Consider the following 16374-nt stretch of genomic DNA (forward strand, 5'->3'; position numbering starts at 1 on the left):
AAACAGAATCTGTCAAAAACAGAACAGTATGTAGTAATCTATATCAAACGGATACTTATGAAACTCCAAAAATCCTACGAAATTAGGAAGTCCTAAGAAATTCGTGTACCAATCCTTAGCAAAGCGAATCAGATCAATAGCACGTTTCTGTGAATTAACAAAACTAATATACTGGGTGCAAAAGTTTCTGATTCTCAGCAGGATCAACAGAACTATCACCGTAAGCCATCCTAAAGGTCTTACTTGGCACTTTATTGAAACAAAAACTATAAAACATGATTACTACAGTAGCATAATCATGTGTACACACAAAAATAGTAAGGGTAAATATTGGGTTGTCTCCCAACAAGCTCTTTTCTTTAATGCCTTTCTAGTTAGGCATGATGATGACAATGCTGCTCACATAAAAGATAAGAATTGGAACATAATGGGAGTATCATGAAGCATATGACTAGCACATTTAAGTCTAACCCACTTCCTATGCATAGGGATTTTGTGAGAAAACAACTTATGGGAAGAATAATCAACTAGCATAGGAAGGCAAAACAAGCATAAGTTCAAAACTTGAAGCACATAGAGAGGAAACTTGACATTATTGCAATTCCTACAAGCATATGTTCCTCCCTCATAATAATTTTCAGTAGCATCATGAATTAATTCAACAATATAACCAGCACCTAAAGCATTCTTTTCATGATCTACAAGCATAGAAAATTTACTACTCTCCACATAAGCAAAATTCTTTTCATCAATAGTAGTGGGAGCAAACTCAACAAAATAATTATCATGTGAGGCACAATCCAATTGAAAACTAAAATCATGATGACAAGTTCATGGTTATCATTACTCTTAATAGCATACAGGTCATCACAATAATCATCATAGATAGCAACTTTGTTCTCATAATCAATTGGAACATCTTCCGAAATAGTGGAATCATCACTAAATAAAGTTGACACTCTTCCAAATCCACTTTCATATTCATCACAATAAGATTTAACATCCTCCAAAATAGTGGGATCACTACTTCCTAAAGTTGACACTCTTCCAAACCCACTTTCATCAATATAATCATCATAAATAGGAGGCATGCTTTCATCATAATAAATATTCTCATCAAAACTTGGGGGACAAAAAGTATCATCTTCATCAAACATAGTTTCCCTAAGCTTGTGGCTTTGCATATCATTAGCATCATTGATATTCAAGGAATTCATACTAACAACATTGCAATCATGCTCATCATTCACATATTTCATGCCAAGCATTCTATGTAATTCTTCTTCTAGCACTTGAGCACAATTTTCCTTTTCATCATACTCACGAAAGATATTAAAAAGATGAAGCGTATGAGACAAACTCAAATCCATTTTTTTTGTAGTTTTCTTTTATAGACTAAACTAGTGATAAAACAAGAAACAAAAAGATTCGATTGCAAGATCTAAAGATACACCTTCAAGCACTCACCTCCCCGGCAAAGGCGCCAGAAAAGAGCTTGATGTCTACTACACAACCTTCTTCTTGTAGACGTTGTTGGGCCTGCAAGTGCACAGGTTTGTAGGACAGTAGCAAATTTCCCTCAAGTGTATGACCTAAGGTTTATCAATCCGTGGGAGGCGTAGGATGAAGATGGTCTCTCTTAAACAACCCTGCAACCAAATAACAAAGAGTCTCTTGTGTCCCCAACACACTCAATACAATGGTAAATTGTATAGGTGCACTAGTTCGGCGAAGAGATGGTGATACAAGTGCAATATGGATAGTAGATATAGGTTTTTGTAATCTGAAAATATAAAAACAGCAATGTAACTAATGATAAAAGTGAGCACAAATGGTATTGCAATGATAGGAAACAAGGCATAGGGTTCATACTTTCACTAGTGCAAGTTATCTCAACAATAATAACATAGATAGATCATATAACAATCCCTCAACATGCAACAAAGAGTCACTCCAAAGCGACTAATAGTGGAGAACAAACGAAGAGATTATGGTAGGGTACAAAACCACCTCAAAGTTATTCTTTCGGATCAATGTATTCAAGAGTTCATACTAGAATAACACCTTAAGACATAAATCAACCGAAACCCTAATGTCACATAGATACTCCATTGTCACCTACAGTATCCGTGTGCATGATTATATAATATGCATCACACAATCTCAGATTCATCTATTCAACCAACACAAAAGTACTTCAAAGAGTGCCCCAAAGTTTCTACCGGAGAGTCAAGACGAAAATGTGTGCCAACCCCTATGCATAGATAGGTTCATGGGCGGAACCCGCAAGTTGATCAGAAAAACATACATCAAGTGGATCACATGAATATCCCATTGTCACCACAGATAAGCATGGCAAGACATACATCAAGTGTTCTCAAATCATTAAAGACTCAATCCGATAAGGCAACTTCAAGAGGAAAACTCAATTCATCATAAGAGAGTAGAGGGGAGAAACATCATAAGATCCAACTATAATAGCAAAGCTCGCGATACATCAAGATCGTGCCATAGAGAGAACACGAGAGAGAGAGAGAGAGAGAGAGAGAGAGAGATCAAACACATAGCTACTGGTACATACCCTCAACCCCGAGGGTGAACTACTCCCTCCTCGTCATGGAGAGCACCGAGATGATGAAGATGGCCACCGGTGAGGGATCCCTCTCCGGTAGGGTGCCGGAACAGGCTCTCGAGAGGTTTTTGGTGGCTACAGAGGCTTGCGATGGCGGAAATCCCGATCTATCTTCTTCTTCGATGTTTTTAGGGTACGTGGACTTATATAGGCGAAAGAAGTCGGTCGGGAGAGCCTCCAGGGGCCCAGGAGACAGGGGGCGCGCCTAGGGGGGTGGGCGCGCCCTCCTATCTCCTGGCTTCCTCGAGCCTTCCCTGGCTTGAACTCCAAGTCTCCCGGATCATATCCTTTCCAAAATCACGCTCCCGAAGGTTTCATTTCGTTTGGACTCCGTTTGATATTCCTTTTCTTCGAAATACTGAAACAGGCAATAAAACAGCAATATGGGCCAGGCCTCCGGTTAGTAGGTTAGTCCCAAAAGTAATATAAAAGTGTATAATAAAGCCCGTAATCATTCAAAACAGATAATAAAATAGCATGAATGCTTCATAAATTATAGATACGTTGGAGACGTATCAGCGCCGCGCGCCTGGAGACTCAGGAGGGGGTTCCCATCCCAAACGCCTGGAACATCCAACATCTCCGGAAGTTTTACCCCTGAAGAAAGGCCCAGTGCCTATGAAGAAGGCCCGGTGCCTGTGAAGCTCGCCGCCCAAAGAAAGGCCCGGTGCCTGTGAAGAAGGCCCAGTTCCTGTGAAGCTCGCCGCCCGTGACACTCTCACATAATAATGAGTGGGGTTGTTCCCGCCTCGAAGTCTCCGGAGTGCCGCCCTTGGGCCTTGGGGGATCCCGCCCACGCCCAGTGGCAGCACTTAGCTCCGCGCTGGTGAGAAGACGTTGAAGACTAGACTAGGTGCCAAACACGGCTTTCCATTTGCTTTCCGCAGTTGGCTTGTTCTTCCTTGTTTGAACCTTGGATAAAAGTTGCTTCTGGTGTTCTTCGCCGCTTTTGCCCGTCGTCTTCTGCCCCTGTTTTCTGTTTTCGACTCTTTGTCTGACTCGTTCTCTCTCTCGCAAACCTCGTGAGGGGGCTGCGTGGGTGCCCTCGTGAGTCCTTCCTCTCCCAATTTTCGCAAGGCTCTCTCGTTTGAGTTTGCAGCGGGAACACCCCTCCCAGTCCATGCCCCTCGGGCATCGCAACACAAGCACTGGGCCATGGCCGGCAACCCTCGTGACCAAGGTTTGGAAATGATTCTCCCAACAGATTTTTTGCAGCTCTTAAGGCACCTCGCGAGGCAGAAACTACTTCAAACGTCCCAAGCTAAGTTGTTCCTACGCGCAGACGCATAACGACGACACCATAACACAGCAGAGGAACAATAAATGTAGTACGATAATTAGGGGATCATAGTTTGTTGCACGCCCCCCACGGGGCCCCATACTTCTCTCTCGATGTAGGAAAAGGAGGAAAACAAAATAAAAGTGGCGCACGCCTTGCAACAGCTCGCAAGGAGGGATTGACGTCGTCCTCCTGAGCTCAATCAGACTCCGCCTCGTGTTTCACTAGAGCGCGGCAATGGGATGACCCGCTGCCGCCCTCGAAACGGGCGCGGCAGCATGGTATTTGATTGTGGCCATCGCTGGAGGAGCTATCGCCGGAGGAGGAGCCGCTGAAGCTTGATGAGTTGCGGTCGCCACCGAGAGCGGGTTCGCCTTCGCCCTCGTCATGGCCGTCGCCAAGGCCGAGCACCTCGTCGCCATCGTCATCCTCAGGGCAGCACCCAGCGCGGCAGCGATCTTCCCCACACACGCTCACGTAGAGGGTCACTCGCCATCATACTTAAAGTGGAGGGTGCACCGCTTGCCCAGACCACGCGCACGGGAAAACGTCTGCCAGCCCCAGGTCAGGGCTACATTCCCGGCGACGGAGATATCCACCGCGACCTAGGAGGCCCTGCTGCAACAGCCATCCGCCTGCAACCAGAGCCCGCCGGGGCTAGCGGCCGGCAGTTCATCGACGAAGAAGCGAGGGAGATGGAGCCAGTTGCCGGTCGGGTTGTCTGACCACACAACGAACTCCGGCAACACCTCCGCTGAGTGGAAGCACGGCCGGGGAGGCCGCACAGCCACGGCACGCCTTCCCCCACTAACTAGGCTGCCTTGACATGGGCGGCCACCGCCGCGACCACGGGAAGCCATGGCAGGGGTCGTCAGATGCTTGCGAGGATGACCGCGGCCGCGCTTGGGAGGGGGAGAGCCAGGCCCTTCCTGGCGAGCCTTCCACTTCTCCGCGTCCGAGAACCTCTTCACGGGCGCCATGGGGTCACCGCAAGCGACAGGAGCAAGGAGGAAGAATGAGCAGGAGGAGCAAGAAGAGATGGGCAACGGGGGATATCGCCCCTCCTCATTTATAATCCCAAGGAGGCCAACCGTCGACCTCCATGATCATAGGTAATGATGACCCTTTTTTGCATGTAGCAGGGACTCGTCAAATCGGGCAGTTACCAAGGCAGCATGGGGAAGCGAAGACGCCCACGTCCAATCAACCGCCATGCATCGACCAAGGCTGCAGGCTATGGGGGCCTGCGGTGTTCCGCACTTACCCTTTGGATTCCTTGCTAAGCCAAGTCCGAGCACACCTTGGGCCCGGGGGCTACTGTCGGCATTCTGGGAACGGGGGTCCCCAGACCTACCTACCTGCGGCCTGCTGCGTGGCTCAATCGGTGGCCCAGTACGGCCCGTCTTCATCAACCAACTCTCAAGACCCTCATGAGGGGCCAAGCCTCGCGGGGCGGACGACATAAGGCCTCCTCATGAGCGGCCTCGCCAGGTAGGCTCGTGAGGAGGCGGAGAGATCAAGGCAAGGGGTACCTCGCGAGGTCCTCATGACGCAAGCCATGACGATCAAGACCAGGCGGGCGCCAGGCCACGCAGTGTCCTCGTTTCCTCTTTAGTGCAAAGGGGGCAAGCACAGGCGTGGAGTACCGAGGAATCAGGCAAAGGTTTCCATATCGGTGCAATGAGACCAAGACCAGCAGGACGGCAGGACGGAGGTCAGCGTGGAGCCCAAGACGGCGTCATCACCAGCACCTTTGGCAGGCGAAGACCACCTTTAGTCAGGATAGCTTGTACTAGTTGTCCCCTTTCGAAATGGCCGTTGTTGGATCCCTTCCCGCTCAATATTTGGGAAGAGGACCAGGGCCTCTATAGATAGAGCTAGCCACCACAGTAGGAGGGGCATCTCGCATCTGATCCAGAGACGGATCGATTCCTCCTCAAGCACACCACCAAGCACAAGAACACCTCTCCTCACGAGTTCGTTCTTCCTTTGTACTGTTCATCATCAGCCCAAGAGGCAATCCACCACCACACACAGGAGTAGGGTATTACACCACGGCGGTGGCCCGAACCTGTATAAATCTTGTGTCTCTTGTGTTGTTCATCGATCTAGCTTAGGGATCATGGTGAGGCTGAGAGCGAGATTCGGTAGGAGGAGATCTTCGTGCGCACCCCAGAGTTCTAACCTTAAGGGTTTTGCCAGAACCCGATATCCGACACGGACTGGGTCCATAACACTACAAAAAAATATACACTTCCGTGATGATACGTGTTTGTCACAGTAGGTCGCATTTTTTGTCATGCATGTACATCCATGACGATTTTATGACAGAATCAATATAGTCATACATGTGTTGTCGTAGAAGTGTTCCATGACATTACCAAAATTATCATCACGGAAGTGTCCACTTCCATGACGATAAATCGCGAGTCACAGAAGTGCTTTCGTCAAGGGTGACCGACATGTGGCATCCACCGTAACAGAACGCCGTTAAGCTATCGGGTCCGATTTTGGATCCGATAACCCGTTAACAGCCCCGACCAATGGGGATTTTCCACGTGTAAAATCATCATTGGCTGGATGAAACATGTGTCGGCTCACCGTTGGGACATATGTCATCCACTAATTGGACCAAAGGCGCCTATGATCGACGACATGTAGCACGGCCCAACAGAGGCCCATTCCTGTGAAAAGGCTGGCGTGTTTGACTTGGTCAAAAGGTGGCGGGCCGGCCCACAGAAAGCCTGTTAACGGCCCATTCGCATATAGCCCATTTACAGACTGCTAACCCAGGGCCCGTTACAACCTCTCCGAATTAGGCCCAGTAGTGTCATCTGGGCCGTCCAATATGATTCCAGCCCATTTTAACTTACGGCCCATGTGTGGCCCATGACTTCTTTCGGCCCATATGAGGCCCTTTGTAACTCTTGGCTCGTTAACGGCCCGTGGTGAAACTGGCCCGTAATGAACAGTGTATCACTTTCTACCCATTAACGGCCCGTTATTCCATTGGGCTGTTTCCAGCCGAAGTTATCTTTCGGCCTTCTGAGGGCCCATTTATTCTTGGGCTCATTTGCAGAATTCGGTTAGTTACGGCCCGTTACTGCCATTTTCTTCTTGTGGGCCAAATTCAGCCCGTCGTTACAGTCGGCCCGTTTGTGGGCCATTAATCTGTTGGGCCATTTTCATAGCATCAGCAGATACGACCTATTAACAGCCCGTTATGGTCAGCCCATAAAACGTATGATTTTCACTCTAGCACGTCTATGGCCCATTAAAGGACCGTACAAGGCCCATAGATGAGTCGGCCCGTACAAGGCCCATGGATCTTACGAGACATAGAGGCCCATGGATCCGACGGCCCATTGAAGGCCCATGGATCCGACGGCCCATAGAAGGCCATGGATCGTCCGTCCCGTACATGGCCCATGGATCGTACAACCGTGGAGGGCCATGGTCACTACAATGTTTGGGCAAGTTGGCCCCCGTTTGAACGATATAGCATATTCAAAGAATTATCCTACTCTATGCTACCACCTCTAAAAAGCATACACTATACAACAAAGAGACCAAGGCATAGAAACGTAGAATAATCCTACACTATACAATAAAGAAATTACAGCCAATTATACCCACTAGGCATTATGGTTCGGCACAGGTGATAATAAAGCATACACAAACAACAAATTACATACACTGGGCAAATACAGCTCATACATCATGGACGCGCATCAACTTAACTCCATTTGAACTATAATATCTTCAAAAAATAGGATTGGCCGGATTCAGATAGCACAAATTTCTGTCTGCAAAATCTCCAATTCCTTTGTGGTTATGTCAGTGTATTGTTTCATTTTTTTTGACTCCTGCATCTAATACCTGCATGTTCAGTCTCAACTTGTTGATTGTATGTTGACAATCATGTACACGTTGTCTTGCCACCTCTAGTTGATGCTCGAGAACATCAGCACATTCTAATTCCAATCCATAATCATTTGGTAACGGCCATGCCGCACTGCTCGCAGATCTTTGTGTTGATGTCACTTCATCCTGAAATGTTTCTGTAAGTACACATGACTAGGGCAAAAATATAGTTACAACAGTGAAGCGAGCAAGACACTATTTTGTACTACATCGCAAAACAGGACTAACAATAATGTTACACGTCATGAAGCATAAGCAACTGATATTTTAAAATTATAAAAAAGATAGTCTATGCAGCCTGCATACAGAAATCTCTGTTAGCTCACTAGAGGAGCATGATGTTGGGGCCCAATCCAAAACACATACAAGTTACAAATTTGGATAGCATGTTGCGTATAAGTAAGCAAGCAGTTGGCCATTCTGTAGCTCAATTAAAGTCTTAGGGAGCATAATGAATAGCAGAGGGTTTCATACAAACATACTACAACAAGCAAAATTATGCAATCATTAGCCTAGTATAAACTAGATTTTGAGCCTCATGCAATAATAGTTGGTTAATAGACTCCAAAGCTCCAGGCACACTTCAGCAGAGTAATTAAATGGTAAGGCCTTTAATTATGTCAACTAATAGTTATACAAGTACCCAACATAAGGCATGATTCTTTGGGCATCTCATTAACTGAGGACAAATAAAGCAATTGAAAAGAGCAAATTAACTATGCCTGAAACAAACAAGGAATTGAACTGTTGAGTTGCATACAGTGACTTACCTTAATAGGTTGAAGAGGCTCAGTGTAGCTCCTACTTCTCTTGCAAGGCTCCTTCCTAACATCTTGTACTTGGAAATCCTCAATCTTATCTTCATTGCACCCCCTCTGCAAGGTGACACAAACTAGTTACTCATCTCCTTGAAAGATAAATATGCATACTTTCCAGTCTGTGAACGCAAAAGGATGAGATTACAACAAAACAACACCATATAATGAAACATGCCACATCCCTTGCACTTGCACACAATGAAATGAGCATTTACTATGTCTGCACTATGTAAAAACTAGGCATACCTTCGAACTGGATCTCCAGGTACTCTTGGAGAGCCTACTTTAGTGTACATCCATACCTTTATGTCACCTATGAGTTAGACAAGGCCCCACTACAGCAGCCCTTAGTGTTTAAATCATTGACAAGATCTATTAGAGTGTTAGGTCAAGAACAACAAGTAATCAAAGCAAACAGTCCTAGTATGGCTGGCTGATGCAAACAAGCAATTGAATAGATGTGTGAGCAAATATTACATATCAAGAAAAGAAGCAGAGAAGGAGGCTTAAAGACCATCACTTGACTGACCAAATTTAGGGGGAATTTAAACATCATGTGCAACGTATGAACTAACATAAACATTGCATATTCTAGATTCTACAATGGAATGCACATGTATTAGGTTATGCCATGTATGATGATGCCTAAATGTACACTATAGCAGGCAGGAGTGATTCATCATTGCATGCACAATTGAATTGCAGGTTAAGGGCCAGTTCGATTATGCCTTTTCAGGGCTTATTGTCAAAATAAGCCATAAAAGATGTAAAGAAGTCATTTTTGAGTTATGGGCTTGGGCTTAACTAATTTCGCTTTGGAGGGGGTGTTTCGGGTAGAACCTCACTAAAAATTGAAGGGAAGGGGAATAGTGAAATGACTCTGTTGTCTGCCTATATTACACTCAAAATGCAACTCCTGACGCCCGTGTCACACCTGACCCTCAAGTAAGAACAAACACGCAAGCATTCATTGCCCTGCCCGCTTGCATCTCCTCTCCCCTTTCCCTCTACCTTGATCCCCTGCCTGCAGCACTAGGGTTCCTCCAGCGAGCCGTCGCCACTGGTCCCATCTGGCCTGGTCCTCGATGATGCTATGTCTAGCTAGGCTACATGGCCGGCAGGTAGGGGAAAATCTCCCTGGCTGCTCCTCCCGCTGGCGCTGCCCCTTATTCTCATGGTCTCCAGAAGCTGCTCCACTGTGGTTCGTCCAACGCACTACTCCGGCGGGCGCTGCACAACTATGGCTGATGCCACACTATGGCAAAAGGCACCTTATTCCCCCTCCCCTCCTCCCAGGCCATGGCCTTGAGGTGTTGTTGAAGGATGAGCTCATCCAACAAGGTGAGGATCTCCTCTGATTTTTTTGCCAAATTTTTCATTCTGATCCACTATACGATGAATTGCTATGAGCTACTTCAGCTGCTTCTATATGATGCATTGCTATGAGCTGCTCCTGCTACTGCTATATGATGAATTGCCATGAGCTATTGCTGCTATATGATGAATTGCTATGAGCTGCTGCTATTGCTATATGATGAATTGCTACGAGCTGCTGCTGCTTCTATATGATGAGTTGCTATAAACTGCTCCTGCTGATGATATATGATGAATTGCTATGAGCTGCTCCTGCTGCTGCTATATGATGAATTGCTATGAGCTGCTCCTGCTGCTGCTATATGATGAATTGCTATGAGCTGCTCCTGCAGCTGCTATATGATGAATTGCTATGAGCTGCTGCTGGTATATGATGAATTGCATACTGCTGCTGCTGTATGATGAGTTGCTATGAGCTGTTGCTGCTATATGATGCTTTCAGGTGGTGCTGCTATATGATAATAACCAACCACTTGGACCATCGAATTTCAATAAATAATTGTTCTTCATTTAAATGCGGGCCATCCATTCTTCATTTAAATTAGGCAATAGGGTCTCTATGTAAAACATTGACCAAAGTAGATTGTGCCAAGTAGATGGTATCTTTGTATTTGCATTTTGAGCAAATACTGATGGTCTATTTTCATATCATATTAATTACTGCACTGGGTTCAATTTGTGATGTTTGCAAGTCAAATTAATTTTCATATGGGCAGCAAAATGAAAAAATATAATGCAATCTAGACTTTCCACTGATCATACCAAAGATAAGTTGAAAACGCAATGAAAAGAACTGGTTGGCTTATTACATGGAGCTTATATTCATAGTTGCTTATTTTCTTAGAATAACTCGTAATAACTATCCCTAAGAAACTTGGCTAATAGAACTGACATACAAATAACATGTCACGATGATTGCAATGGAGGGGTGATGTACCATAGCACACTGTATAGGCTCACCGCTGCCTCTCGTTTTTTTTGCGATGTTCCATGAAATTGCCACATACATCTTGTACTTTTTCATTATGTAACCATATATGCAAGTTGACACGGCTAATTTCAGACATCTCTACATGATACTACATTGCATATCCCTTGCGCATATTTAAACCACCAATTAATGATTGTGTGCGTAGCATAAACTAGCCATGACTCTGTGTGCTGGACTAGCGGGCACTCTAAGGGAGCCTAATGTAGTGCACTGAAATTCCTACATGCCACCTACGATTTTGTGTAATGTACTGCCTCTGTTCCTAAATATATGTCTTTGTAGAGATTCCAGTATGGACCACATACAGATGTATATAGATGCATTTTCGAGTGTAGATTCACTCATTTTGCTCTGTATGTAGCATATAGTGGAATCTCTAGAAAGACTTATATTTAGGAACGAAAGTACGAGGTAGTATCATGTATGACATCTACATATCTAATTTAGCAGCCAGTAGTAGAAATCATTGTCTGCACAAAGGGATTACTGGTCAAAAATCCTAGCAAAGCATGTTGGCAGGCACAGAAGAATACAAGAGAGAGAGACGCACTTACAAGATCATAGCAATGCCTCAGTCTAGGATCTTGGTTGGCCAAGCTATTAGATCCAGAAGAAACATCGCCCTTGTAGTTTTGCCAGCTGCATAACAGGTAACAGCGACCGGTTAGTATATTTGAAGTACATCGGGCAGGTGATGCTGGACGGGTTTAAAGGTGACAAGTACCTAGGCTGTGGCGGGTGCTTGGCATCTCTCCAGATGGTTGGAATCAGGTTAGAAATGTCAAGGGTGATGATGTTGCGCTGGCTGTCGGGGTCTGGTAAGGAGATCTAGAACCGTCGAGTAGGGTGTTTGTGGAGCTGCTCCGGTAGGGTGGACTACGGTGTGGGCGAAGCAGATCTGTGGTCGTGGACGAGGGCGTAGGTGAAGCTGCTCCGGTGGTTGGGTTAAGGATGGTGTCGATGAAGTGGATCTGCGGCCGTGGACGGGGCGTCAGAAGCTGCTCCGGTCGTTGGGTTAAGGATGGTGTCGATGATGCAGATCTGCGGCCGTGGACGGGGCGTCAGAAGGTGCTCCGGTGGTTGGTTAAGGATGGTGTCGACGATGCGGATCTGCTGCCGTGGACGGGGCGTCAGAAGCTGCTTCGGTAGGTTGGATGAGGGTGCGAGGAAGCGGATCTGAGGCCGTGGATTTGTGAGTTGGCAAAGCAGCCACGGTAGGGTTGAGAATGGTATAGGCGAAGCTACTCCGGTAGGGTTGACGATGGTATCGGCGAAGCGGCTCCGGTAGGGTTCAGGAAGGTGTCGGCGAAGAGGATCAGAGGCCATCGACGGGGGTGTCGGTGGAGCGTCTCCAGGGGTGTGGACGAAGCATCTCCGGTGGGGTGTACGAATGAGCCGCTACAAATGCGCGGCGGTTGATGAGAGTACCGGCGAAGCAAATCCGGCACCATGGACAAGGCCGGCACTGAATGGGCTGTGGTACAGTGGTGGATGAGCAGTCTACTTGTTTCTAGGGGAGGTGGGAGGGGTAGATGCAGCCATAGAAGCAGATCCGGTGAGGTGGACGCTGATACGTCTCCGTCGTATCTATAATTTTTGAGTGTTCCATGCCAATATTCTTCAACTTTCATATATTTTTGGCAACTTTTTATACTATTTTTGGGACTAACATATTGATCCAGTGCCTAGTGCGATTTCCTGTTTGTTGCATGTTTTATGTTTCGTAGAAACCCAATATCAAATAGTGTCCAAACAGGATAAAAACGGATGGATAATTATTTTGGAATATTTGTGATTTTTGGGAGGAAGAATCAACGTGAAACGGTGCTCGAGGTGGCCACGAGGTGGACCACGCCACCCCTCCAAGGGGGCATGCCCCCCTATCTCGTGGGCCACGCGTAAGGCGGTTGATGCCCTTCTTTGGCCGCAAGAAAGCTAATTTTTGGAAAACGATCTGGGCGAAGGTTTCAGTCCAATCGGAGTTACGGATCTCTAGATATAAAGGAAACGGTGCCAGGGCAGAATTAGAGAACGCAGAAATAGAGAGATAGATCCAATCTCGGAGGGGCTCTCGCCCCTCCCAAGCCATCGGGGCCAAGGACCAGAGGGGAAACCCTTCTCCCATCTAGGGAGGAGTTCAAGGAAGAAGAAGAAGGGGGGCTCTCTCCCCCTTGCTTCCGGTGGCGCCGGAACGCCGCCGGGGGCCATCATCATCACCGCGATCTTCACCAACACCTCCATCATCTTCACCAATGTCTCCATCACCTTCCCCCTTCTATATCCAGCGGTCCACTCTCCCGCAACCCGCTGTACCCTCTACTTGAACATGGTTCTTTATGCTTCATATTATTTTCCAATGATGTGTTGCCATCCTATGATGTCTGAGTAGATTTCCATTGTCCTATCGGTGATTGATGAATTGCTATGATTGGTTTGAATTGCATGTTTTATTATTGGTGCTGTCCTATTGTGCCCTCCGTGTCGCGCAAGCGTGAGGGATTCCCGCTGTAGGGTGTTGCAATGCGTTCATGATTCGCTTATAGTGGGTTGCGTGAGTGACTGAAACACAAACCCGAGTAAGGGGATTGTTGCGTATGGGATAAAGGGGACTTGATGCTTTAATGCTATGGTTGGGTTTTACCTTAATGAATCTTTAGTAGTTGTGGATGCTTGCTAGAGTTCCAATCATGAGTGCATATGATCCAAGTAGAGAAAGTATTTTAGCTTATGCCTCTCCCTCAAATAGAATTGCAATAGTGATTACCGGTCTAGTAACATAGTCAATTGCCTAGGGACAATTCCACAACTCCTACCACCACTTTTCCACACTCGCTATATTTACTTTTTTTCATTCTTATCTAAACAGCCCCTAGTTTTTATTTACGCGTTCTTTATTATCTTGCAAACCTATCCTATCACACCTACAAAAGTACTTCTAGTTTCATACTTGTTCTAGGTAAAGCGAACGTCAAGCGTGCGTAGAGTCGTATCAGTGGCCGATAGGACTTGAGAGAGTATTTGTTCTACCTTTAGCTCCTCGTTGGGTTCGACACTCTTACTTATCGAAAGAGGCTACAACTATCCCGTATACTTGCGGGTTATCAGACGCCGCTAGCAGTGAAAGGGCTATGGTGCGCCGTTGGTTGAGAAGTCTAGGGTTTCGATAGGGGAGGGGAGAAAGGGCGATGAAGTATGGATGGCGTGATGTAAGATGGTCTAGTGCTGTGGAGTTAGTCGTTTTTGTGGGAGGGGGAGAGGAAATGGGGGTGCCGTGTAGTGGGGGGAACCGGAAGTTACCAAAGCAGCCCCGACCTATTATGTAGATGAGGGCGGTATTTAACTATTGGTCTCCGTGCACCAAGGACAAAAGGGGAATTTCGCATGCTAAAGACTAAGGTGACAGAAATTTTAGAAGGACGTGGGAGATCGCGAGATCGTTCATATCCAGTTTCAACTAATTTTGGACCGTGCTAGCGGGAAGGTCATGCTAGACTGTGTACACGGGGCACGCGTCAGCAGTTAATAACTGGTGTGAAGTCCACCCCAGAAAAAAAGTCAATAACTCGGGATGATGCGCCGATAACTTGGACGTTCACATGGGCGCGGCCAATCGTACGGGTGTAGTGGCGCATTCACAAAAAAGGGATCAAACGCTCAGCCTATGTATTTCTCGTGTAAATAGATAATTTAGTGCCATTGGTTATTTACTTTAAACATAATGCATTGACGTGTTAGTGTAGAGGCACACAAAAAGAAATGGATATTGTAGTCCGCTACTTAAAAGTGTTACCTCATATGATTACATAGCCTCCATTTCATAAATTGCGTACCCGTTGAATTCATATATGAATATTACATATATTACTTAAAAATAGAAACTTAAATCATCTAAGACTAATGAATTTGAATGCAAGAGTAACAATGGTACATGTACATGATAGCTACATTGGTTGTTTGAAGAAACACCACTGTAACTTTGGCATGCACAACTGAAAAGTTTTATTTAAATAGAAAAAAGTGTGATATGTGAGTGTCCAATCTTTATAGCGTTGAATCGATATTGTACCTTTGGCCACGATACGAAGTAGATATTGACTTATGTTCAAGCGATGCACGTCCATGATCGCTAGATAGTGATACGTGAATGAATTGTGAAATCTCTCTCACACGCATACATATCTCATTTCCCTGTGGGCATCGGAATCACACACATGCACTTCATGTATTTCTCTCCCTCCGTCAAGGTTAAATTCGTCTTTCTACCCCGTCCTACAAGTCTCTCACACAGAAACACACACGCTCTCTCTGTCTAACACGCCCACCCCTTTAATTCCGCCCACCCACAGCCACTAATGTCTCAAAGTATAATAATGTCTCTCACACATATGCCTAAGGTTAACTCGAGTTCCGGAACCATATGAATACATACAATGGGATTCCAATAGAGCACCTTTTGTTTTGAGATTTCTCTCTCTCTCACACACACACACGCGCGCGCGCGCACACACACATTGTTTCTCACTTCAGTTTTTCTGGCACTTGCATGCACACCGTTTTTTATCTTCGTGATGCTTTAAGTATGCCTCGCACAAATGCTATCTACCTATCCCTTAATATAGCTAGATATGTGTCACACAAACTCCTTCTCCCTACTAGCAAGATGCCCATGCGTTGCACGGAACATCAAGATGCATTTGTATGAGTAGTTTATCTTGTGGGAGAAAATGATGAACGAGGGAATGCCTTATTTGCAAATGCGGAGAGGGGTGTGGGTATCTTTTTGCAAAATTGCCATAGTTTCCTTCCTATCCGTCGAATATAAATCGAATGGCCTGTATTGCAGGATGGCAGGAACACCATCATCACCAACTCTGTTTTTTATAAGAGTAGAGATATGTGAGTGTCACTACCCCCCCCCCACACACACACACACACCCACAGACCCACACTTCCCAACACCGAAGGAGTATGGTGACACCTTGATTTTGATCTAATCTATCAACTGACTTCTCTCTCAAACATACACACACACACACACACGCACACACACACACACACACACACTACCCGACACCGAAGGAGTAGGGTGGCACCTTGATCTTGATAATAATCTATATACTCCTCTTTCAAACACACACACACACACACACTCGCTAGTTGTGCCTCTGTGCCTACCGCGCACACTCTCAATACGTCTTTCTCTCCCTCCCCCCCTCCCCCACCCAACAATGACAGCAGAAGGGTGACAACTCGATCTGATCATAATCTGTCATTTGGTTTCTCTCTCAAACATTGTGTCTCGGTGCCTCGCTCGGTAGCCCCCTCGATATGTAGACTTCTCGTGCGTGCACAACTG

The sequence above is a fragment of the Triticum aestivum genome, chromosome 1B (assembly GCF_018294505.1).
Source record: "Triticum aestivum cultivar Chinese Spring chromosome 1B, IWGSC CS RefSeq v2.1, whole genome shotgun sequence".
In the NCBI taxonomy this organism is placed as follows: Eukaryota; Viridiplantae; Streptophyta; class Magnoliopsida; order Poales; family Poaceae; genus Triticum; species Triticum aestivum.